The sequence below is a fragment of the Bombina bombina genome, chromosome 9, assembly GCF_027579735.1.
Source record: "Bombina bombina isolate aBomBom1 chromosome 9, aBomBom1.pri, whole genome shotgun sequence".
Taxonomy (NCBI): Eukaryota; Metazoa; Chordata; class Amphibia; order Anura; family Bombinatoridae; genus Bombina; species Bombina bombina.
In genome coordinates this window covers 58,261,952-58,288,177 of record NC_069507.1, presented here as the reverse complement: position 1 = coordinate 58,288,177, position 26,226 = coordinate 58,261,952, and positions in this window count along the sequence as shown.

Here is a 26,226-nt window from a genome sequence, read left to right as displayed (position 1 = left end):
ATTCTCAGAGATAGAAATTCACCCTTCTGGCTTCTCAGTGCCAACCCTTCCACCTTTTACCTAACTGGCTGTAACAGATAAGAACTACAAAACAATTCTCTTTATACTAACTTAATGACTGTGGTCAGCCTTATCCTCAGCTTACTCAAGCCCGGATTGTGTCACCCAACTAAGTAAAATGATGGGTGGCGTTTGTTTTTTGGAAAACAACTGCAGCAAACATGATGTTACCTTGTTTTGCAAATGTTTAGACGTGGCTGATATGTTATTTAATAGCAAGACAGCAGAAATGTCTTGTAATTAATAAGTGTGTGCTGTACCTTTTAAAGGAGCATGTTACGGACATCTTGCATCAACTAAATGTGATGAAGCATTTATTTCTCATTGTAGAGGGGTTTTAAACATTTAGTCAAGATGCTTTTTCCAAGACTAACAAGAGTGGGTGCATCTGGCATGTGCAAGAATTTTCTTTTCCTCCTCGTTTCAAAGGAATTTTACTGGGAAATTTTGTGAAAACATGGTGAGATCTCACAACATTATAATGAAATCCAAGATCACAGCAAAGCAGTTTAAAATTATTACGGATTATTTTGATTGGCTCTTATTTTTCTTTTCATCATGCAGATGAGAGTAGGGAGATGAGCTGTATGGTAACTGCTCACAGACCAGTTACTGTTGTAAGATGATCTTTGTTTTAAATAATGAAAGAGCCAGGTATATATCTTTTTTTTTCTTACACTTGCTTCTGGTATAAAAGAGAATTTATGTTGACTAGCAAGTCCCATTAATTCCAACTCAGTATAATTGTCACATGTTTCTGAAGATCATTGACAAGTAGTAAAGGAGTGAGCTGACAGGTCAAATGTTGGTATTTGATACTTTATTGAAAGGACAAAGTCAAGTTTTACATACGCATAGTATGTATCAGCAATTATTCGCTACATTGCTAAAGATCTACATACAAAATACATGATTTTCATTTGTTAGCACATTGTGCAGGATTCTGCAAATAAAAAATAAACCACTTGAAAACCCTGTCAAGCATTTCTATCTTATATCCTTAAAGGGACACTCAAGTCAAAATTAAACTTTCATGATTCAGACAGATCATGCAATTTTTTTTTTTTTTTTTTTTTTTTTTATTGAGGTTAAGATCACAAAACAACATATATGTGATACATTGAAAAAGAATGCATAGATACAAAAAAAGAAATATTCACAATATACACATGATGCAAAAGAACATTATTTTTGTTGCATCACAAAAAAAGAACAAAAGCAAGAAACAAAAATAGTCTCAACCTCATTTTTCTATTTTTTCTTTTTCTCTAGCTTCAGGATATTCAAAATTATATAATGATATAGTGCTTATTCCTCTTCAGAAAATGTTAATGTGAATTGAACTTTCAGATGCAACGTATACTATAATTTACATTATTTTGTCATGCTATATCTTATCTTTTAAATAACAGTCTTAACAATAATTAAGTTTTACCCTTTTCTTCCCTTTCCGTCTTAGGTCAATTATTCACAAAAACAAAAAAAAAAAAACACACAAAAAAAAAAAAAAAAAAAAAAAATCAACCAACCTAACATACCTAATCCACTAGGGGAAAGAGGACTTAAACAACCAGACAACACTGAGCATAGTAACACTAAAACACAACATGTAATTATCCCAAAAAAAAAAAAAAAAAAAGAGAAAGAGGGGGGGATGGGAGATGAGCAGAGAAGACTACCATAGTCCCATCAATACTAGTTCTGAGTTCCTAAATGGGTATATCATATGTTCTCTTTCATTTAATGGAAATATCTTAATAAAAGCTGTCCATTTTTTAAAGAAACCTTCAATATCATTCTCTTCTTCTATATTAGTGTCTCTTTGCTCTATTATATATTGTTTTTTTAGGCAGTTTTTGAGCTCATTTATACTGGGGCTAGCCCTTCCTTTCCATTTTTTGAAGATTAAATATCTTGCCGCTAGAATAATCATATTGATTATTTTATTATGCTTCCGAAGATCTTTCGTTGCTTCCCATAAAAAGATTACAGAGATTATGTCCAACCTCAGAGGAGAGATTTTTAAAACTTGATTAATCCAGTATTCTATCTTAGCCCAAAAATGTTTAATCTTGGGGCATTCCCAGATCATATGGATAAGATCTGCTGATTGTAATGAGCATTTTGGGCATGTACAAAAATTAATATTCCCACATCTTGTCCCTTTTTTTGGAGTGTAGTAGGTCCTATACAATAACTTAATGTGGGATTCTCTCCATGTGGCTGATAAAGTAATTTGTGATACTTTTAAAATAGAAGCCTGGATTTTATTTGAATTTATAGGATGTTGAGTTATCATAGAATCCCATGCAACTGCTAAGTTTCCTAGATTCATCTCCCCTTTATTAGATATCAATAATTGATAGCATGGTGAGATTGACATAAACCCATTTTTAGCTAATACAAGCCAATTCTCCAGCTTTCCCCAGGACCAGTTCCAACCAGATTCATTTATTATCTTAGTTATGAAGTGTCTAATTTGTAAATATGCAAAGAATTCTTTATTGCTGAGGCTGAATTCTCTTTTTAAACTTTCGAATGTTTTAATGCAGTGGCCGTTCCAGTCTATTATCTGAGAAATGTTATTCAAACCTAATGTGTGCCATTTTTGGAAGGGTGCCGATTGTATTCCCGCTTGAAATTTAGGGTTCCCTTTAATTGGCATATAATTCGAGACACTTCCTTTAATAGATAATAACTTGCATATCTTTCTCCATGCCTGTAGTGGATATATTAATGTTTTGAATATCTTAATTTCCTGGGGGATTGTCTTAGGGCTACAGTGTATTAAGGCTGTGGGAAGGTATGGTAGACTTACATTTTTTTCAAGTTCATTATTTGTTACATAATCTTTATTTAAAATCCAATCTATAACTATTCGGGCCAGTGAGGCCAGATTGTAGAATTGTATATTTGGCAGTGCGAGTCCGCCGTACTTCTTAGGAAGTGAAAGTTTCATTAACGAAATTCTGGGTTTTTTGCTCTGCCATATAAAAATTCTCATCATACTATTAATTTTTTCAATATCTTTCCTTCTGAGGATTATTGGAGTATTCTGTAAAATGAATAATAACTTTGGGAGCAAGATCATTTTAAATGCGGCAATGCGACCTGAAATCGAGAGTGGGAGATTCTGCCATAATTTCAAACTCACCTCAATCTCTCTCAGTACTGGTTTTACATTAAGATCATAACATTTGTCTAAATCGGAAGTGATCATTATCCCCAAGTATCTAAATGATTCTGAGACTCTAAAAGGAATTTCCATCGAAGAATCAGGATTCCTTCTAATCCATAATAATTCAGATTTTAACGCATTAATCCTATAACCCGAGAAGGATCCGAATTGTTCTATAATTGAAATAAGTATGGGTATATTGTTTTGCGTGTTAGAGATATATAGCAGGATGTCATCCGCGTATAACGCAATTTTAAGCTCTGTTCTACCTATCTTTATTCCTTCCATTTGTGTTCTTATTGCTATTGCCAAGGGTTCAATTGAAATGTTAAAGAGGAGAGGGGAGAGGGGGCATCCCTGGCGTGTTCCCCTTTCCAGTGATATTTCCGAAGATAGTGTATTATTAACAATTAACCTCGTGAATGACTTTTTATATAAATTCTCCACAAATTTATGGAAATGTCCTCTGAACCCAAACCTATAGAGAGACGAGAGCAAATGATCCTGATGAATTGAATCAAATGCTTTTTCTGCATCAATTGAAACAATTGCTAAATCTGGGGAGTCCCCCTCTCTCCTCTGCCCCGCCAAATCAGTAGATTTAAAATAATCTATAGTGACTAATACTTCCCTGATCTTTGCTGTTAGATTTCGTTTCTGCAAAAATCCTGCTTGGTCTTTATGTATTATTTCCGGAAGTACCAATTGCAATCTCTTGGCTAAAATGGAGGTCAGGATCTTATAATCGGAATTTAATAATGCTATGGGCCTATAAGATTCCTTTTTTGTCGGATCCTTCCCGGGTTTAAGAATCAGTGTAGTGTGAGATGCACAAAACTGAGGCGAGACCACCTTTCCATCAATAAACATGTGGTTAAAAAGCTTACTTAGCGGTGAAACGACGAATGGTGCAAGGATTTTGTAAAATTCATTTGGTAATGCATCTGGACCAGGTGCCTTATTTGATGGAAGCTCCTGAATAGTCTTTAGAATTTCTTCCTGAGAAATTGGGGAGTTAACCATTAGCATTTTTTCACCGTCAAGTACAGGGTGGACAATTTTGCTCCAGAATTCATCTGATTTAACTTTGTCTGAATCCCTTAGAGAGTAAATTTTTGAAAAATATTCTGAGAAAATGTTGGCAATATCATCTATATTTATATGGGTTTTCTGCTTATGCAGAAGCTTATCTATTAATGGGGATCTTTTCTCTCTTTTTAACAGATTGGCCAATAACTTTCCAGCCTTATTGCCATAACGATAAAGTCTTGCCTGAAGTTTAAGCTCCTTCTGAGTCTCTCTATAGGTTAGAAATGAGTCTCTTTCGTTTTTTGCTCCAATGTATCTGATCCAACTTCCCGGAGAGTTATCAAGCAAATAGCGATTATATGAGTTAATTACAGCTTTTGTCACTTCTGATTCTCTAATTCTTAGTGTTTTATTTCTATTAGCAATATATGAAATCATTTCCCCCCTAAGAACTGCCTTTGCAGCCTCCCAGAAAATATCTGGGCGATCAACATAAGTCTTGTTAAATTCAGCATACTCTTCATATTTGCTTTTTAACCAGTTTTTAAATTTTACATCATTCGTCAGCCATGTGGGGAAGAAGAAGCGAGAGGATCCTAGTTTGAAATCATTATATTGAATTTCTATTGTAATAGGGCTATGATCTGATATACAAATAGGGAGTATTTTGGCTATAATTTTCATTTTACATAGTCTTTCATCAATAAGGAACAAGTCTATTCTAGATAGAGTCTTATGAGCTCGAGACAGACAGGTGAAATCTCTTAGATCTGGGTTCTGGAGTCTCCATATGTCCCTGACTAACAAATTTTTGGAAATTTTCTTAAACATTTTAGTTTCTAGGCTGTCTCGCTTATTCCTCCCCACAGTAGGCTTCTGTCTAAGTCTATCCAAGGGTTGGTGTGGGGCCATATTGAAATCCCCGCCTAGAATTAGGTATCCTGTTGATTCAGAAATTATTTTTGATTGCAGAGTGTCCCAGAACATTGGATCAAACACATTGGGAGCGTATAGATTACAAAGTGTATATAGGATTCCTTCTATCTTTAATTTTAAAATTATATATCTCCCTTCCGGGTCTGAGATACTGTGCAAAGTTTCATATTTAATTCTTTTCCCTAACAAAATTGCCACGCCTCTCTTCCTTTTTGTGCCTGTGGAAGCAAACACTTCCTTTACCCATGAGAACTTCAGTTTTAGCACTTCCTGCATATTTAAATGAGTTTCTTGTAGCATAGCTATATCAGTACCAATTTTTTGTAATTGAACCAAAACTGATTTTCGTTTGATGGGAGAGGTGAGACCTCCAATATTCCAGGAGGTTATTTTACACTTATCTGCCCTGCCCATCCCTCATCCACCCTAAGAAAAAAACAAAACAAAAAAAATAAAACAAAACAAAACAAAACAAAACAAAAAAAAAAAAAAAAAAAAAAAGAAGGAATTCCTAAAGCTATATACCCTCCTAGTGCAGGCATTCCCCCGGGGGCCCTGCACAACCCCCTTACAGAACTTACACCTTGCATCATATATCTAACTGTAATCTGTAAATTCGGAAATTATGCTGAACTTTCCCTTATTTTGTCTTATTTTCTTTCCTTCACCTATTGTCATTCCTTCCCAGTTCTTCTACAAATTTCTCTGCTTTTTCTGCAGATTCAAAAAAATGGACTTCATCATTGAGAGTAACTTTTAATTTAGCTGGGTAAATTATAGTGGCACGGTAACCTGCTTTAATAAGTTTCGTGCAAGTAGGGGATAGCTCTTTTCTTTTCCCCGCTGTTTCAGCGGAGAAATCTTGGAATAATAGTATATTGTTTGTCCCTAAGGAGATAGGTTGGTTCTTTCGGTAGTACTGAAAGATTACCATCTTATCCTGAAAGTTTAGTAGTTTAGCTATTATTGGTCTAGCTCTGATCTTCCCTCTTCCTTCGTCAGATTGACGCCCTACTCTGTGGGCCCTTTCAACTATTATTGGAGGGTAAGAAGGAGGTAATCCTAGTATTTGTACTAAGGTTTCAGATATAAATTTTCCCAAATTTTCATATTGTTTCCCCTCTGGGACCCCTATTATTCTTAGATTGTTTCTCCGCGAGCGATCTTCAAGATCCTCTATTTTAGCTTGTATTTTAGATAGCATTATATCTGCAGCTTTTAATTTAGAGCTATGGATTGAGCTGACATCCTCCAAGTCTGACACTCTTTGTTCAGCTTCTTGAAGTCTATTTGAGAATTGTCTGATTTCGTTAGTAAGAGATACAATATCTTGTTTAATCTCAAGTTTGAGAGATTCAAATCTTGGGGCAAGTGCTTCAGTTATACTGGATACTAATACTTGAGTATCTGCACTTTCTTTGTTATAGGAGAGGTTAGAGGAAAGTGAATGAATATCTACCCGTGTTTCTATCACATTTTTATTTTTCTTGTCTTTATGTCTAGCCGTCATAGCTGGTGAAGGGGTCTTAATGTGCGTGTGCACGAATTTATCCATGAATTAATTAAGTGCTTAGGAAAATCAAAGAGGGGCGGGGGATGAATTCCCCCGCCCAAAAGTGCCAATTAGGGAAAAAAGGTGTTATGTGTTGTGAGGAGGGAGGAAGAAAAAAAAAAAAAAAAAAAAAAGGGGAGAGTGAGAAGTGGGTTGTGAGGATATTCAGTGAGGGTGTGCAAAAAAAAAAAAAAAAAAAAAAAAGAAAAAGAAAGTGAGTTATAGTGTTTTTAAATTATGACGGTGTGTTACTTTAGGCAAAAGTTACACCAAAACAAGCTTAACCTATGTATCAGATTATTCTTTTCTCCTATTTCTAATAACTGCGATCACTCCTAATTCCTGGAGAGTTAGGCTATACTTTAACAGTATCCAATTTACTTATAATTTGTACTCAATTTTTATGTATATTCACATTTAATTTGCCAGTATATGAAATCAAAAGAACTACTACATTAATTTACCCCCTTTAATACCTATGAGTGTCTCTTAACAATCTGCTACTTATGCAGTAAATATTTTTATTTCAATAATTATCGCCAGTCCTGAAATTCACCTGAGGATGACAATTCTTATATAATATCTTTCTATTTCTCTGGGTTAGATGTACTATATGATACGGAGAAAGTCACCAATTTACTCCACTTATGTGTTCAATATTATTTAAGTCTGGCCTGTACCCAGCTTTGTATAATTGTCACAACAGAGATTATCAACTATTTGCCCTGGGACTGTGATTCATTACCCCCCTAGAGTAGAGAACACAAAGGGAAATACTCTTTGACACTTAAGCTATAATTCAACACCATATCTTAACTTTAAGATATATTTTTAAGATATGTTCTGTACTCTGAAATGGGCTGCCGATCAGTTAAAGAAAACCTGAAGTAGATTCATCTTAATAGTTAACTTATAAGTAAACAGTCTCAAAATAGAACACAGAAAATCAGAACATTTCATCATAGAATGACATAATCCCCTTATTCTTATCTTAGCACTATGTTCCAAAGTATCCTAGATATTGCAAAGAACCTTAAAAAGTGTTCTACACAAAAAGATATTTTGTTGCTTTGAATAGAGCACAGGGAAAACCTGAATAAGTAACGAAGAAAGATCAGGCACAGCAATACTATACAGTAGATGGGAATAAAACTTTTATAGCATATATGCTGTTTTTTAATTATTACCAGCGGAGTAGCAGGGCGTATAACTATGCCCAGGTTTATGGGTCTCTGCAATCAAGGCATGTAGAGCATTTATTCATAGGCAAAAATAATATATTCTATGGACCAATTTTACTAGTAATCCTAAGGTGACCCTAGCACACTAAGTTTTTCTAAAAGAGGATACTGTAAAATTGGCTGAGGATTAAAGTAGAATGAAATTGTAGCATATACCAACACATTTAAGTTTAAATGACAAAGCAAAACAGGTATGTTGTTAGAAATATGAAAGAACGTGGACACAGTGGGATATTTGGGACAAAATTAGTCTATAAGACAGTATACTGAAATCAAAAAACGTTCTTCTGATAGTTCAGTCTTTTTATTGGGGCAGCTTATAGTGAGCAGGGAGGGAAAGTCATGCAGCCAAGACGCTGAAGAGTTTAATAACTTGTGCAGCTTGGCAAAAAAGCAAAATAAATCACACTTTTTGGTCCACCCAATTTCCTTGTCCAAGTGTGGGGATTTAAATGGATAGGAAAGTGTGCTTTTACTTTAATGCTGCCGTGACTTTCAGGGTAAAAAAACTTCCCTTTGGGTTTTGCGATTTCTTTCTGTTAGATGACTTCTTTATCTAGTGCACAGACAAAATTCAGCAGTTATATAGTGTGCACCTCAACAGAAAGAGAGTACCTTATACCATGCAGTTTGGTGCAATGGAATTGGCGGATCCTATACGTTCAGCGACCAGGCAGGCAGATCAAGCCAGCACTGAGATATCTTCCTTCCTTCTTCGGTGGTTCAAGTGCCGAGTTACTTCCCAGCCCAAGATGACTGAGCGACACCTGTAGATGGAGGCTGCCAATAATCCACCAGCAGCATCGGTGTGTGGAAACACAAGGCAGCAGTCGCTTCCACACCACGCCAATGAGCAGCGCGGCGCCGACCCAGCTACGTCACCGGTCAGCGCCCTGATGGTCCAGGTGCACCTCTCCAGACACAGGACGGAAAGAAGCGGCAAATCCTCGTCCCGTCCAGGCCCAGGAAGGAACCCGGTAAGATTAGGCAGTGGTTGGAACAGCACTTTGTTGGTGTGTTGAGCCGCTGGTAGACCAGATGTTTTCTTGAGGAATGTAGGTTCTTTAGGTTGGCTCCAGGAATCCCAAGTCCTTAGGCAATCAGCTGCAGGGCAATATCCCGTTCACCTCCTCACGCAACACCGGTGGGAGGGGTGAGGGAGAGCAGCCGGTACTTGCTGTTTAATATCCGCAGAGGACTGGGGTTAAGATGGTAACGGCCAAGCAATAAGAGATGCGGTGCCCTGTGGTAGCACCGCTATGGATCCGGGATCCAGTTGCCCTTGGATAGGTAGCCTCCCTGGACAAGGGTTTGAGCGCGAAAATTACCGCCAGTGGCTAGAGTGGAGAGCTAGAGAGAGCGTGCTCGCAGTGTGTCCTGCACTCAGTCTCCTCCCCCGGAACCCCAGATCATGCAATTTTAAACAACTTTCCAATTTACTTCAATTAACAAAATGCGCACAGTATTTTTATATTTTTGAGTCATCAGCTCCTACTGAGCATGTGCAAGAATTAACATAATATACATATATGCATTTGTGATTGGCTGATGGCTGTCACATGATACAGGAGGAGTGGAAATAGACATAACTTTGAAATTTGTCAGATAAAAATCTACTGCTCATTTGAATTTCCAACTAAGGGGCCGATTTTTCACAGCCCGAATGGGGCCGTATACCCCTGTTTCCGCCCAGAAACAGGAGTTAGTAAGCAAACTCCTTAACTTGTACCCCTCCTCTGAGACGGCGGACATCAATCCGCCTGATTGCATACGATCGGGTTGATTGACACCCCCTGCTAGCGGCTGATTGGCCGCGAATCTGCAGGGGGCGGCATTGCACAAGCAGTTCACCAGAACTGCTTGTGCAATGATAAATGCTGACAGCTTATGCTGTCAGCATTTATCGATGTCTGGCAGACATGATCGCTAGAGCGGATCATGTCCAGCAGACATTTGATAAATCGGTCCCTAAGTGCTATTGCATTGTCTTTTTATTGTGCATTTGTTTATTATGCAAATCTACTGTATTTGCTGGTCCTTTCAACTGTGGCCAGTTAGGGCTAGCTGTAAATAATATTTATGTAGTATGTAGCGGTTTCAGGCAAACAGCAGCATACATATGTTTGAATATGTGCCCCATCCTCTACAGAGAGTAGAACAAGCACATTTTCAGGGTTTGTTTTTTTTGTTAAAAATAATTGTTATTGATTTTTTCAAAAACAGAATAACATATACAATTACAAGATTATGTCACGATCCATTATGCACGATACATATAACTAATATTTAAATCAAACAGGTATCATTCAAAGGCACAAAAAAATGATGTATTTGTCCGTGCTCATAATGTGTACAGCACAATTGCAACAATCTATGTAATTACATGACATAAAATAAAATTGGTTAACCCTGGGATGAGCAATATAGTAGTGGAACAATACATAATAAAATTCCCTATATTGCAAATTCTATACATAAAACTGAAACGATCCATCTTATTTTGTTGATGTAAGAAGCATTTATTTAATACCTATGTTGAGTTTAAGAGGCCATAAGAGTGTTAGTCACAGGTAGTCATCTGATTCTAGATTCAGTATACATAATCCAAGGTTCCCATAAATAAAGGAACTGCTCTTTCGTAACTAGTAAGTCGGCTGCCGTCCTACTACTTATTTGAAAGTAATATGCAATTTTGTTTTTGATGAGTTGAAAAGCAGGAACCACTGACTTCCAAAATTGGGCTATAATTAATTTAACAATAGTGCAGACAAGAAAAATAAATTTATTGATTTTCATGTTGAACCCAGGTAGTGGGTCATGAAGGAGAGCTTGGATAGGGGTCAAATCAATAGTTGTGTCAAGAATTTCACTCAGTAATTTAGAGGTTTGTATCCAGATATTGGAAACATGTTGGCAGTGCCACCACATATGTGGATAAGTCCCTGTTTCAACATATCCTCTTAAGCAGTTCCCTTTATTTGGGTCAGCAGTATGTATACGGGAAGGATGAAAATACCACCTAAATGCTACTTTCATATAGTTCTCTTTTAAATGAGCACAAATTGAGAACGAGGATCCTCTTTGCAATATAGTGTTCCATTTAACTGGTGACTATGTAAAATTAAAATCACTTTCCCATTTGTGCATAAAAGGAAGCTTGGTTGCTACAGATGGAGTTTTAAAAATTAAATATAATTTAGATATTGTGCCACGTGTGCATTTTGTGGTTAAACATAGCTGTTCAAGATATTTGTCAGTACCTTTAAAGTTTCTACCTATTACTTCAAACATTCTTGCTCTGAGTTGTAGATAATGAAACCAGCTAGGTCTATCCTGAACATTGAGTCCAGCATATCAGGTAAAGTCCATAAACGACTCTGTAGTGTGTCAGCAATGCTGTACAAACCTCTATTTGCCAATTTGTCATGGAGAGCGGTATCAAACGTAGTGGAAAAGGATACTAAAGGAGTCGCCCTGGACTTTTCTAACAATAGACGAAATTTCGCATTTAAGCAATCCCATAATGATATAGTATGAAAAATAGAGTAGAAAGTTCTCCAGATTAAGGGTCTATGAGTTTTACCAGACCATAGTAATTTGTAAATCATCATATCAGATTCTAATTATACCCATTGAATGTTATCTATTTGATTATGCCATAAAGTCGTTTGGGCCATCCTTGCTGCATAATAGTAAGCTAATATGTCCGGTAGTCCCATACCACCCCTCTTTTTACAACGACACAAAGTTTGTCTATTGACCCTTGTTTTTTCCCCCCTGCCATATAAAAGAAATGATATCTTTTTGTAGTTTGTTTAAAACTTTCTCTGGAACCGAGCAAGGAAGAGATCTAAATAAATATAACAATTTCAGGAGTTTAGACATTTTAACTGCAATTAGTCTACCATAAAGCGAGATGTTCAACTTCTCCCATCACTTAAACAAGCATTTTATCTGAGAAAACAAGGGCTGGTAATTAAGTTGATATAGGGAGTCTACTTTGTTCAGGAGAGATATTCCAAGATAGCACATTCCCTTTTCTACCCAAGCAAAATTAAAGTTAATCGCAATCATTTCTTAGTGTGTTGTAGCAAATTGATGCTAATGGCTTTACATTTATCATTGTTGATCTTGTAGTCTGACATTTTGGTGAACTTGTCAATAGTAGAGTAAATTAAGGGTAAGGAGATCATGGGTTTTGTATTGGAAAGAATAACATCGTCCGCGAACAAACTAATTTTATATTCATGGGAGTTCACATTGATACCTGCAATATCCGTGTTCTGGAAAATATAGGCCGCTAATGGCTCAATGCATAAAGCAAAAAGCAGTGGGGAGAGGGGATAGCCTTGCCTTGTCCCGTTTTAAATATTTATAGGCTTTGATTTGTACCCTGCTATTTTAACAAAAGCAGTCGGTTGGAAATAAATAGAGGAGATTGCAGCCCTAAATGTGCCTGTAATACCCATTGTTACCAATACCAAGTCCAAATAATTCCAATTGATGCGGTCAAATGCCTTCTCTGCATCCAGAGAAAGAAACAGAGAAGGCACTTTATTAACTGACGAATAATCCATGAAATCTATCACTTTTCAAATATTGTCTGGGGCTTCCCTATTAATTATAAATCCCACCTGGTCTGGGTGGATGAGTTTCGGCATTAAATTATTTAGTGTAGATGCTAGTATTTTGGAAAAGATTTTGATATCCTGGTTTATCAGAGATATCGGTCTAACAATGGACCCAATTCATTCAGGAACAGTTTATAGAATGTGCTGGAGTACCCATCAGGACCGGGCCTTATTAGGTTTTAAGTTTTATATGGTTTGTCTGACTTCCTGTAGGGTAATTGGAGAATTTAAGATAGCTAGATCGTCAGAGTCCAGTTTTGGTAAACTACATATTTGTAGAAAGTCCTGAGTGTTAGACGTGTGAGCATAGAGGGATTGGTAGTATGAAGCAAAGGTATCCGCAATAGTCTGTGGGTGGTTAGTAGTGGCTCTGTCAGTCTTTTGAAGTTAAATAGAAAAAATGATAATAGGAGTAAATTAGAAAGTTGCTTAAAATTGCATGCTCTTTCTAAATTACAAAAGAAAAAAATTGGGTACAGTGTCCCTTTAAGGTTGCCCTTTTGGAGTTTAGCGCTTGAAGTGTTGATGGGTTATGTGTGGAACAATGTTCAACCTTTAGTTGTCTTATTTCTTTCTTAAGTTTATCTATTAAAAGCTGTAAACTTTTTGTTTTATTAATATATTCCCTATTTAGTAACCCTTGTGTGACAGCTTTAAGAGCACCCCAGACAAATGAAGGTTTATTGACTGACCCGCAGTTCGTCTCTAAAAAGCTGCTTCTTTCTGTCTTCAAATTTTGTGTGAATAACTTGTCTCTAAATAATGCTGGATTAAGATTCCAATTTTTGTTTCTTAGAGGATCTATCAATCCAGTGAGATTAGTTAAAACTATGTTATGATCAGACCAGGCACTGCGAATAATACTACAAGTTACAACTAAAGGTGCTATAATCTGAATAACTAGAGTAAGATCAATTCTGGAATATACTTTATGTACTACTGAATAATAAGTGTAGTCTCTAGTTTTACCATTATGAGTTCTCCAACTATCTATCAGATTATGATCTAGTAAGAAGTAATATAGTATTTGTTTAGTGTTCCGAGAATGGGAGGTGAGTCTAGGCAATGATCTATCTATATCAGAGTCTGCAACTAAATTAAAATCGCCTCCTATAATAATTTAACGGTATTGTTTCCAATTTATCAGCAATTTGCTAATTTTAGATAGAAAAGGGTTTTGGGCTTCGTTCTGGGCATATATATATATTTCTGAATACGACGGGAGTATCATGTATTTTAGCTCTTACTATAATATAATGACCTTGTATGTCAGTAATAGTGTCGTCCTCTTTAAAATTGAGACTGTCATGGACAAGGATGGAGACTTCACACTTCTTTTTTTGACAGGTGGCATGAAATTGTGTAGAATATGCTTTATCCCAATATTTGGGTATTAAAATCTTAGTGAAGTGTGTCTCCTGCATAAAGACAATCGGCCAGATTATGAGTTTTGCGGTAAGAGGGTTGTGGTGCTAACTTGCACGTTATTGTCACTGCTCACTTACCTACAGCGATGGTATTACAGGTTTTTATAAACCCGGTGTTAAAAGTCAAGAAGTGAGCGTAGAGCAAAATTGTGCTCCATACCGCACTCCAGCGCTGCTTAAGTCAGCGGTGAGCTGGTTGTACGTGCTCGTGCATGATTTCCCCATATACATCAATGGGGAGAGCCGACTGAGAAAAAGTCTAACACCTGCAAAAAAGCAGCGTAAAGCTCTGTAACGCAGCCCCATTGATTCCTATGGGGAAACACATTTTATGTTTACACCTAACGCCCTCCCGCATCGCAAACACTAGTTAAATAGTATTAACCCCTAATCTGCCGTCCCTAACATCGCCGCCACCTACCTATATTTCTTTCATGTAATTAGCAAGAGTCCATGAGCTAGTGACGTATGGAATATACATTCCTACCAGGAGGGGCAAAGTTTCCCAAACCTTAAAATACCTATAAATACACCCCTCACCACACCCACAATTCAGTTTTTACAAACTTTGCCTCCGATGGAGGTGGTGAAGTAAGTTTGTGCTAGATTCTACGTTGATATGCGCTCCGCAGCAAGTTGGAGCCCGGTTTTCCTCTCAGCATGCAGTGAATGTCAGAGGGATGTGAGGAGAGTATTGCCTATTTGAATGCAGTGATCTCCTTCTACGGGGTCTATTTCATAGGTTCTCTGTTATCGGTCGTAGAGATTCATCTCTTACCTCCCTTTTCAGATCGACGATATACTCTTATATATACCATTACCTCTGCTGATTCTCGTTTCAGTACTGGTTTGGCTTTCTACAAACTTGTAGATGAGTGTCCTGGGGTAAGTAAATCTTATTTTCTGTGACACTCTAAGCTATGGTTGGGCACTTTGTTTATAAAGTTCTAAATATATGTATTCAAACATTTATTTGCCTTGACTCAGAATGTTCAACTTTCCTTATTTTTCAGACAGTCAGTTTCATATTTGGGATAATGCATTTGATTTAATCATTTTTTCTTTCTTTTTTTGGCACAAAAATTATTTTCCGTTTCTGGCGTCATACGTGTCGCCGGAAGTTGCGTCATTTTTTTACGTTATTTTGCGCCAAAGATGTCGGCGTTCTGGATGTGGCGTCATTTTTGGCGCCAAAAGCATTTAGGCGCCAAATAATGTGGGCGTCTTATTTGGCGCTAAAAAATAAGGGCGTCGCTTTTGTCTCCACATTATTTAAGTCTTATTTTTTCATTGCTTCTGGTTGCTAGAAGCTTGTTCTTTGGTATTTTTTCCCATTCCTGAAACTGTCATTTTAAGGAATTTGATCAATTTTGCTTTATATGTTGTTTTTTCTCTTACATATTGCAAGATGTCTCACGTTGCATCTGAGTCAGAAGATACTACAGGAAAATCGCTGTCTAGTGCTGGAGCTACCAAGCTAAGTGTATCTGCTATAATTTTTGGTATCTGTTTCTCCAGCTGTTGTTTGTATTGCATGTCATGACAAACTTATTAATGCAGATAAAATTTCCTTTAGTACTGTTACATTACCTGTTGCTGTTCCGTCAACATCTTATTTTCAGAGTGTTCCTGATAAACATAAGAGATTTTATTTTTTTAAATCCATTAAGAAGGCTATGTCTGTTGTTTCTCCTTCTAGTTTACATAAAAGTCTTTTAAAACTTCTCTTTTTTCAGATGAATTTTTAAATGAACATCATCATTCTGATACTGATAATGGTTCTTCTGGTTCAGAGGTTTCTGTCTCAGAGGTTGATGCTGATAAATCTTTGTATTTGTTCAAGATGGAATTTATTCGTTCTTTATTTAAAGAAGTATTAATTGCATTAGAAATAGAGGATTCTGGTCCTCTTGATACTAAATCTAAACGTTTAAATAAGGTTTTTAAATCTCCTGTAGTTATTCCAGAAGTGTTTAAATCTCCCTGATGCTATTTCTGAAGTAATTTCCAGGGAATGGAATAATTTGGGTAATTCTTTTACTCCTTCTAAACGTTTAAGCAATTATATCCTGTGGCATCTGACAGATTAAGAGTTTTTTGGGACAAAATCCCTAAGGTTATGGGGCTGTCTCTACTCCTGCTAAATGTGCTACTATTCCTACGGCAGATAGTACTTCATTTAAGGATCCTTTAGATAGGAAAATTGAATCCTTTCTAAGAAAAGCTTACTTATGTTTAGGTAATCTTCTTAGACCTGCTATATTTTTAGTGGATGTTGCTGCAGCTTCAACTTTTTGGTTAGAAGCTTTAGCGCAACAAGTAACAGATCATAATTTTATAGCATTATTATTATTCTATAACATGCTAATAATTTTATTGGTGATACCATCTTTTGATATCATTAGAGTTGATGTCAGGTATATGTCTCTAGCTATTTTTAGCTAGAAAAGCTTTATGGATTAATCTTGGAATGCTGATATGTCTTCTAAGTCAACTTTGCTTTCCCTTTCTTTCCAGGGTAATAAATTATTATCTCAACTGTTCTGGAAGGAAGGGAACTTTTTTACCAAAGGATAAAAAATCTAAGGTAAATTTAGGTCTAATAATCATTTTCGTTCCTTTCCTTACAATAAGGAACAAAAGCCTGATCCTTCATCCTCAGGAGCGGTATCAGTTTGGAAACTATTTCCAGTTTGGAATATATCCAAGCCTTATAGAAAACCTATAGCCAGCTCCTAAGTTCCCATGAAGGTGCGGACCTTATTCCAGCTTAGCTGGTATGGGGCAGATTACGTTTTCTTCAAAGAAATTTGGATCAATTCCGTTTCTCAATTTCTGGTTTCAGAACATTGTTTCAGAAAGGTACAGAATTGGCTTCAGTTAAGGCCTCCTGCTAAGAGATTTTTTTCTTTCCCGTGTCCCAGTTAACACAGCAAAGGCTCAGCATTTCTGAAATGTGTTTCAGATCTAGAGTTGGCTGGAGTAATTATGCCAGTTCCAGTTCTGGAACAGGGGCTGGGGTTTTATTTTATCTCTTCATTGTACCAAAGAAGGTCAATTCCTTCAGACCAGTTCTGGATCTATCAATATTGAATCGTTATGTAAGGATACCAACATTCAAGATGGTTACTGTAGGACTATCCTGCCTTTTGTTTAGCAAGGGCATTATATGTCTACAATAGATTTACAGGATGTGTATCTGCATATTCCGATTCATCCAGATCACTTTTAGTGTCTGAGATTCTCTTTTTAGACAAGCATTACCAGTTTTGTGGCTCTACCGTTTGGCCTAGCCTCAGTTCCAAGAATTTTTTTCAAAGGTTCTCGGTGCCCTTTTTTCTGTAATCAGAGAACAGGGTTTTGGTATTTCCTTATTGGACGATATCTGGGTACTTGCTCAGTCTTCTCATTTTCGAAGAATCTCATACGAATCGACTTGTGTTGTTTCTTCAAGTTCATGGTTGGAGGATCAATTTTCCATTCAGTTCATTGATTCCTCAGACAAGGGTAACCTTTTTAGGTTTCTAGATAGATTCAGTGTCTATGACTCTGTCCTTGTCAGACAAGAGAAGTTTAACATTGATATCAGCTTGTCAAAACCTTCAGTCACAATCATTCCCTTTGGTAGCCTTATGCATGGAAATTTTAGGTCTTAAGACTGCCGCATCAGCTGCGATCTCCTTTGCTCATTTTCACATGCGACCTCTTCAGCTCTGTATTCTGAACCAATGGTGCAGGGATTACTCAAAGATATCTCAATTAATATCTTTAAACCGATTATACGACACTCTCTGACATGGTGGACAGATCACCATCGTTTAGTTCAGGGGGCTTCTTTGTTCTTCCGACCTGGACTATAATCTCAACAGATGTAAGTCTTACAGGTTGGGGAGCTGTGTGGGGGTATCTGACGGCACAAGGGGTTTGGGAATCTCAGGAGGTGAGATTTCCGATCAATATTTTGGAACCCCGTGCAATTTTCAGAGCTCTTCAGTCTTGGCCTCTTCTGAAGAGAGAGTTGTTCATTTGTTTTCAGATAGACAATGTCACAACTGTGGCATACATCAATCATCAAGGAGGGACTCACAGTCCTCTGGCTATGAAAGAAGTATCTCGAATTTTGGTTTGGGCGGAATCCAGCTCCTGTCTAATCTCTGCGGTTCATATCCCAGGTATGGACAATTGGAAAGCGGATTATCTCAGTCGCCAAACGTTGCACCTGGGCGAATGGTCTTCACCCAGAGGTATTTCCTCAGATTGTTCAAATGTGGGAACTCCCAGAAATAGATCTGATGGCTTCTCATCTAAACAAGAAACTTCCCTGGTATCTGTCCGGATCCCGGGATCCTCGGGCGGAGGCAGTGGATGCATTATCTCTTCCTTACAAGTGTCATCCTGCCTATATCTTTCCGCCTCTAGTTCTTCTTCCAAGGGTATTCTCCAATATTCTAAGGAATGCTCGTTTGTCCTGCTGGTAGCTCCAGCATGGCCTCACAGGTTTTGGTATGCGGATCTTGTCCGGATGGCCTCTTGCCAGCTGTGGACTCTTTCGTTAAGACCAGTCTTTCTGTCTCAAGGTTCTTTTTTCCTTCAGGATCTCAAAACCTTAATTTTAAGGTGTGGAGTTTGAACGCTTGATTCTTGGTCAAAGAGGTTTTTCTGACTCTGTGATTGATACTATGTGACAGGCTCGTAAATCTGTATTTAGAGAGATATATTATAGAGTCTGGAAGACTTATATTTCTTCAGGATGGTTTAGATAAAGGTTTGTCCGCAAGTTTCTTGAAAGACAAATCTCTGCTCTTTCTGTTCTTTTTCACAGAAGGATTGCTAATCTTCCTGATATTCATTGTTTTGTACAACCTTTGGTTCGTATAAAACTTGTCATTAAGTCAATTTCTCCTCCTTGGAGTTTTTGAATTTGGTTCTGGGGGCTCTTCAAGCTCCTCCTTTTGAACCCATGCATTCTTTGGTCGTTATATTACTTTCTTGGAAACTTTTGTTTCTTTTGGCCATCTCTTCTGCCAGAAGAGTCTCTGAATTATCTACTCTTTTTTGTGAGTCTCCTTTTCTGATTTTGCATCAGGATAAGGCGGTGCTGCGAACTTCTTTTGAATTTTTTACCTAAGGTTGTGAATTCTAACAACATTAGTAGAGAAATTGTGGTTCCTTCATTATGTCCTAATCCTAAGAATTCTAAGGAGAAATCATTGCATTCTTTGGATGCTGTTAGAGCTTTGTAATATTATGTTGAAGCTACTAAGTCTTTCCGAAAGACTTCTAGTCTATTTGTCATCTTTTCCGGTTCTAGAAAAGACCAGAAAGCTTCTGCCATTTCTTTGGCATCTTGGTTGAAATCTTTATTTCATCATGCCTATGTTGAGTCGGGTAACACTCCACCTCAAAGGATTTCAGCTCATTCTACTAGGTCAGTTTCTACTTCCTGGGCGTTTAAGAATGAAGCTTCGGTTGATCAGATTTGCAAAACAGCAACTTGGTCCTCTTTGCATACTTTTACTAAATTCTACCATTTTGATGTGTTTTCTTCTTCTGAAGCAGTTTTTGGTAGAAACGTTCTTCAGGCAGTGGTTTCAGTTTGAATCTTCTGCTTATGTTTTTTCATTAAATTTTATTCTGGGTGTGGATTATTTTCAGCAGGAATTGGCTGTCTTTATTTTATCCCTCCCTCTCTAGTGACTCTTGTGTGGAAAGATCCACATCTTGGGTAATCATTATCCCATACGTCACTAGCTCATGGACTCTTGCTAATTACATGAAAGAAAACATAATTTATGTAAGAACTTACCTGATAAATTCATTTCTTTCATATTAGCAAGAGTCCATGAGGCCCGCCCTTTTTTGTGGTGGTTTTGATTTTTTTGTATAAAGCACAATTATTCCAATTCCTTATTTTATATGCTTTCGCACTTTTTTCTTATCACCCCACTTCTTGGCTATTCGTTAAACTGAATTGTGGGTGTGGTGAGGGGTGTATTTATAGGCATTTTAAGGTTTGGGAAACTTTGCCCCTCCTGGTAGGAATGTATATTCCATACGTCACTAGCTCATGGACTCTTGCTAATATGAAAGAAATGAATTTATCAGGTAAGTTCTTACATAAATTATGTTTTATTAACCCCTAATCTGCCGCCCCCAACGTCACTGCCACTATACTAAATTTATTAACCCCTAAATCTAAGTCTAACCCTAACACCCCCTAACTTAAATATAATTAAATTAAATCTAAATAAAACCTACTCTCATTACCTAAATAATTCCTATTTAAAACTAAATACCTGTAAAATAAACCCTAAGCTAGCTACAATATAACTAATAGTTACATTGTAGCTAGCTTAGGGTTTATTTTTATTTTACAGGCAAGTTTGTATTTATTTTGAATAGGTAGAATAGTTACTAAATAGTTATTAACTATTTACTAACTACCTAGCTAAAATAAGTACAAATTTTACCTGTAAAATAAAACCTAACCTGCCTTACACTATCACCTAACCTTACACTACAATTAAATAAATTACCTAAATTAAATACAATTAACTAAATTAAATAAAATTACCTAAATTACAAAAAAACAAATACTTAATTACACAAAATAAAAAAAATTACAAGATATTTAAACTAATTACACTTAATCTAATAGCCCTATCAAAATAAAAAAAGCCCCCCCCCCCAAAAAAAAAAAACCTAGCCTATACTAAACTACAATAACCCTTAAAAGGGCCTTTTGCGGGGCATTGTCCCAAATAAATCAGCTCTTTAACCTATAAATAAAAATACAAACAACCCCCCAACAGTAAAACCCACCACCCACACAACTAAGCCCCCAAATAAAACCCTAACTAAAAAAACCTAAGCTCCCCATTGCCCTGGAAAGGGCATTTGGATGGGCATTGCCCTTAAAAGGGCATTTAGCTCTATTGCAGCCCTAACCTAAAAATAAAACCCACCCAATAAACCCTTAAAAAAAACCTAACACTAACCCCTGAATATCCACTTACAGTTTTGAAGATCCAACATCCATCCTCAACAAAGCCAGGAGAAGTCCTCATCGAAGCAGCAAGAAGTCCTCAACGAAGCCGAGAGAAGTCTTCATTCAAGCCGGGAGAAGTGGTCCTCCAGACGGGCAGAAGTCTTCATCCAGACGGCATCTTCTATCTTCATCCATCCGGCGCGGAGCAGGTCCATCTTCAAGACATCTGACGCGGAGCATCCGACGCGGAGCATCCTCTTCTTCCGACGAGTCCCCGACGAATGAAGGTTCCTTTAAGCGACGTCATCCAAGATGGCGTCCCTTAGATTCCGATTGGCTGATAGAATTCTATCAGCCAATCGGAATTAAGGTTGAAAAAATCCTATTTGCTGATGCAATCAGCCAATAGGATTGAACTTCAATCCTATTGGCTGATCCAATCAGCCAATAGGATTGAACTTCAATCCTATTGGCTGATCCAATCAGCCAATAGGATTGAACTTCAATCCTATTGGCTGATCCAATCAGCCAATAGAATGCAAGCTCAATCCTATTGGCTGATTGGATCAGCCAATAGGATTTTAGTTTAATCCTATTGGCTGATTGCATCAGCCAATAGGATTTTTCAACCTTAATTCCGATTGGCTGATAGAATTCTATCAGCCAATCGGAATCTAAGGGACTCCATCTTGAATGACATCACTTAAAGGAACCTTCATTCGTCTGGTAGTCGTCAGAAGAAGAGGATGCTCCGCGTCGGATGTCTTGAAGATGGACCCGATCCACGCCAGATGGATGAAGATAGAAGATGCCGTCTGGATGAAGACTTCTGCCCGTCTGGAGGACTGTCAGGGTTTTCCCTGTTTTGTTTGCCATGTGCTGCTGGCAGCCATTTTACTCACCTCTCTTCCTGACTATGGTGCATTGTGAGGGATGCTGCTCATTTCCTGCACTTCCTTTTATGGCCAGACTGGTGTGCATCATCCATGTGAGACAGGATGCAGTCTCAGAATTGTGATGTCATCACTTATTATTTAAAGGGCCTCTGTTCAGTATGCTTTGCCTTTGCGTTGTCTCAGACCTGTTTGTGAGAGTTCCTGTGTATTACCTGGCTGCCTGATGTCCTTCCTGGTTCCTGGTCTCTGGTTTGTTCCTGACTCTGCTGTTTTCCTTGTTCCTGATTCCGGCTCGTCTGACTATTCGCTTTGGCTCCTGACTTGGCTTGTCTAACTACCAGCTCTGGTTTTGACTCCTGGCTTGTTATTTGACTTGTGGACTTTTTATTATTTTTTGCTATTAATACAGGTGTGATTATTTTTGCACTTCTCATCTCAGTCTGATTCCTGGCACCCTGACAAGGACCACTTCTCCCGGCTTGAATGAAGACTTCTCCCGGCTTCATTGAGGACTTCTTGCTGCTTCGATGAGGACTGATTTCTCCCGGCTTTGTTGAGGATGGATGTCGGATCTTCAAAACTGTAAGTTGATCTTCAGGGGTTAGTGTTAGTTTTTTTTAAGGGTTTATTGGGTGGGTTTTTTTAGGTTAGGGCTTTGGGCTGCAATAGAGCTAAATGACCTTTTAGGGCAATATCCATCCAAATGCCCTTTTCAGGACATGGGGGGCTTAGGTTTTTTAGTTAGGATTTTATTTGGGGGGTTTGGTTGTGTGTGGGTGGTGGGTTTTACTGTTGGGGGGTAGTTTGTATTTTTTTTACAGGTTAAAGAGCGGATTTCTTTGTGGGAATGCCCCGCAAAAGGCCAGTTTAAGGGCTATTGTTAGTTTAGTTTAGGCTAGGGTTTTTTTTATTTTGGGGGGGGGGATTTATTTTGACAGGGCTATTAGATTAGGTGTAATTACTTTAAATATCTTGTAAAAAAATATTTTGTGTAATTTAGTGTTTGTTTTGTAATTTAGGTAATTTTATTTAATTTAGTTAATTGTATTTAATTTATTTAATTGTATTTAATTTAGGTAATTTATTTAATTGTAGTGTAAGGTTAGGTGTTAGTGTAAGGCAGCTTAGGTTTTATTTTACAGGTACATTTGTACTTATTTTAGCTAGGTAGTTAGTAAATAGTCAATAACTATTTACTAACTATTCTACCTAGTTAAAATAAATACAAACTTGCCTGTAAAATAAAAATAAACCCTAAGCTAGCTACAATGTAACTATTAGTTATATTGTATCTAGCTTAGGGTTTATTTTACAGGTAAGTATTTAGTTTTAAATAGGAATTATTTAGGTAATGATAGTAGGTTTTATTTAAATTTATTTTAATTATATTTAAGTTAGGGGGTGTTAGGGTTAGGGTTAGACTTAGATTTAGGGGTAATAAATTTAGTATAGTGGTGGCGACGTTGGGGCGGCAGATTAGGGGTTAATAAATGTAGGTAGGTGGCGGCGATGTTAGGGGCGGCAGATTAGGGCTTAATAATATTTAACTAGTGTTTGCGAGGCGGAAGTGCGGCGGTTTAGGGGTTAATTATTTTATTTTAGTGTTTGCGATGCGGGAGGGCCTCCGTTTAGGGGTTAATAGGTAGTTTATGGGTGTTAGTGTACTTTTTAGCACTTTAGTAATGTGTTTTATGTTACAGCTTTGTAGTGTAAAACTCATAACTACTGACTTTAGAATGCGTTACGAATCTTGACGGGATAGGGTGTACCGCTCACTTTTTGGCCTCCTAGGAAAAGCTTGTAATACCGGCGCTATGGAAGTCCCATAGAAAAAAGACTACAGTATATGCAATTTGCGTAAGTTGATTTGTGGTAAGTAAGACCAAAAAAGTGTGCGGTGCCCCTAAACCTGCAAGACTTGTAATACCAGCGGTAGTGAAAAATCAGCGTTCTAGTCGTATGTGTGAATTCAGAGATCTATACGTATCTATGGCCTTGCGTCTCTTTACTTTAGAGTGTGACCCTCTAACATTGTGCGAGATAACATTTATCAACATTTTGTAGAAGTAGTTGGCAAGAGGAAGAACATTGTGAAAAGAAAAAAAATAGTAAATAGCTCATGGATGGATGACTATGTGATCGTGACCTATTGAAGGAACAAATAAGAACAATACAAACAGATATGGTAACCGTAACATATTACATATAACCAAAAAATAATTACACCTGATTGTCGGGTACAACAACAAAAAAACAATGGGTAACCAGACATCACCCATAAGATAGGTAATTAAAAGTGGACTCAGCGGAAAGGGAGGGTAAGGAAGGAGAAGAAGGGGAGAAAAAAAAAAGTATTATAAGTATTACCAAACTTGTAATATAAGCTGATGAACATTTGTAGTTAGTGTGATTCACCATTAACTATCTCAAAGAGGGAGATCATGTGTACTCAAGACATAGCAAGTGAAACCTGGAAAATCTGATGGAATATCCTCAAGTAGGATTAACAGAGTTTTGTCTGGGCTTAGAATTCTTTCCGGTTCTGCTTACTGGTGTCCAGTCGCGTGCGATGGCCTTGTGCTTTGGTTTGGGAGAGGTAGATGTCTCCGGTGTCGCTTTTTCGAGATGTAGTTTGTCCAGAATGGCTTGTCCTTCAGACAGTGATGAACAGTGTTAGGTTGTTCTATCGTACATAAAGATAAGCTTAAATGGGAATCCCCATCTGTTCCTTATTTGAGCCTTGATCAGAACTGATACAATAGGTTTAAGCTCTTGTCTTCTCCTGAGAGTAGTGGGTGATAGATCTGTGAACAACTGCAGGGTATGTCCTTCAGAGGTAACTTTAGGTAGTCTGTGTACTGCTTGCATGATTTGATCTTTGACATGAAAGTAGTGAAGTTTTGTACTCACATCTCTCGTTCCTTTAGGGGTTGGGGGTTTAGCAAGCGCCCTATGTATTCTGTCCATAAGTAATAAAGACTTATCCATCTCTGGTAACATTTGCTGAAAAAGCTGTGTAATTACTTCAGATAAGTTATTATAGGATTCAGGAAGATTGCGGATTCTAATATTTGATCTTCTGGATCTGTTTTCAAGATCTTCCAAGGAGTCTTCCAGTTTGTGAATCTGTTCTTGTTGAAATTGTATGGTAGATTGTAAGTTAGGTATTTCGTCAGAGATATCATCAACTCTTTCTTCCAATGAAGCAGTACGGTCACCAATATTAGAAATGTCCTGCTTCAACTCTTAAAGTGCAGCCCTCATCTCCTCATTTAAGAGTTGTTTAATCTGTTTCAGGAGCTCCACATTTGTGGATTCTAGAGAAGATGAAGGTGATGGACTCATAGCTGAAGAAGATAAGAGGTCCCCTTCCATAGAGGCGTCTAATTCTGGCTGTTTTTTCTTAAGTTGCGACTTCGAGAGGCATTCTTTGAAAGATTAATTGCGTCCCTTCATCTTGAGCGAATATGCTGTGTTAGTTTGTGAAGCAATGTATTTCTCTGTCTGAGCAAAGCTGCGTGACCAGTTTGGTGAGCTTCAGATTAAGTGCTTAGAAAGGAAAGCTTGCTGAGTCCACATTGGTGTTAAAGCTTCAGTGCTACTTCGCAACAACGGTTATGAATTCAAGTGTTCCTTGTAGGAAGGGTGTCTGAGGGGGGAAGGGTGCCAGTTCTGAGGGTTGCCAAACACACTTCCCACAGAATCCGAGACCTTCAGCAAAAACTCAGATCAAGGGTGGAAAAAAGATATTTTATCAAAGTCCTCCCAACTATGTTAGGCACCCACTCAGATATGTTATTTCAGCTGCACATGTAAACTGATAGAGATATTAATAAATCTTTTCCTTAATCCGTAGCTTTCTCTCAGATCATCATTAACGGAGCTGTAAATCTTCTGGCAATACTCCGCTCCCCAGGGAAGCTGTCCTCACAGGATGATTGCGGAAACGGTGCTCAGGATATGACCCACCAACACTGGGGTTAGCGGGAAAAGGGAGGGGAGAGAGTAATGCCGTATAATAGAAAAGTTAGATGTACAGCTTTATTTGCTGGAATAAAGACTCATTCTCTTTTATTGTTATTGGATTAATGTAAGTGCTTGTAAGTCTGGAAGCTGGAGGACCTATATACCATAGGTAATAGTTGGGCCTCTTATACATGAAACCCTTTCTGGAAGTAAAGTCTTGAGAGCCCACTGTATGCCTGTCTTTATACACTGTACTTTCTATATTTTGGGACTACTCTGAATGATTATAGACCCCAAGTAGCCGTTGTGTGGTATCCGGATG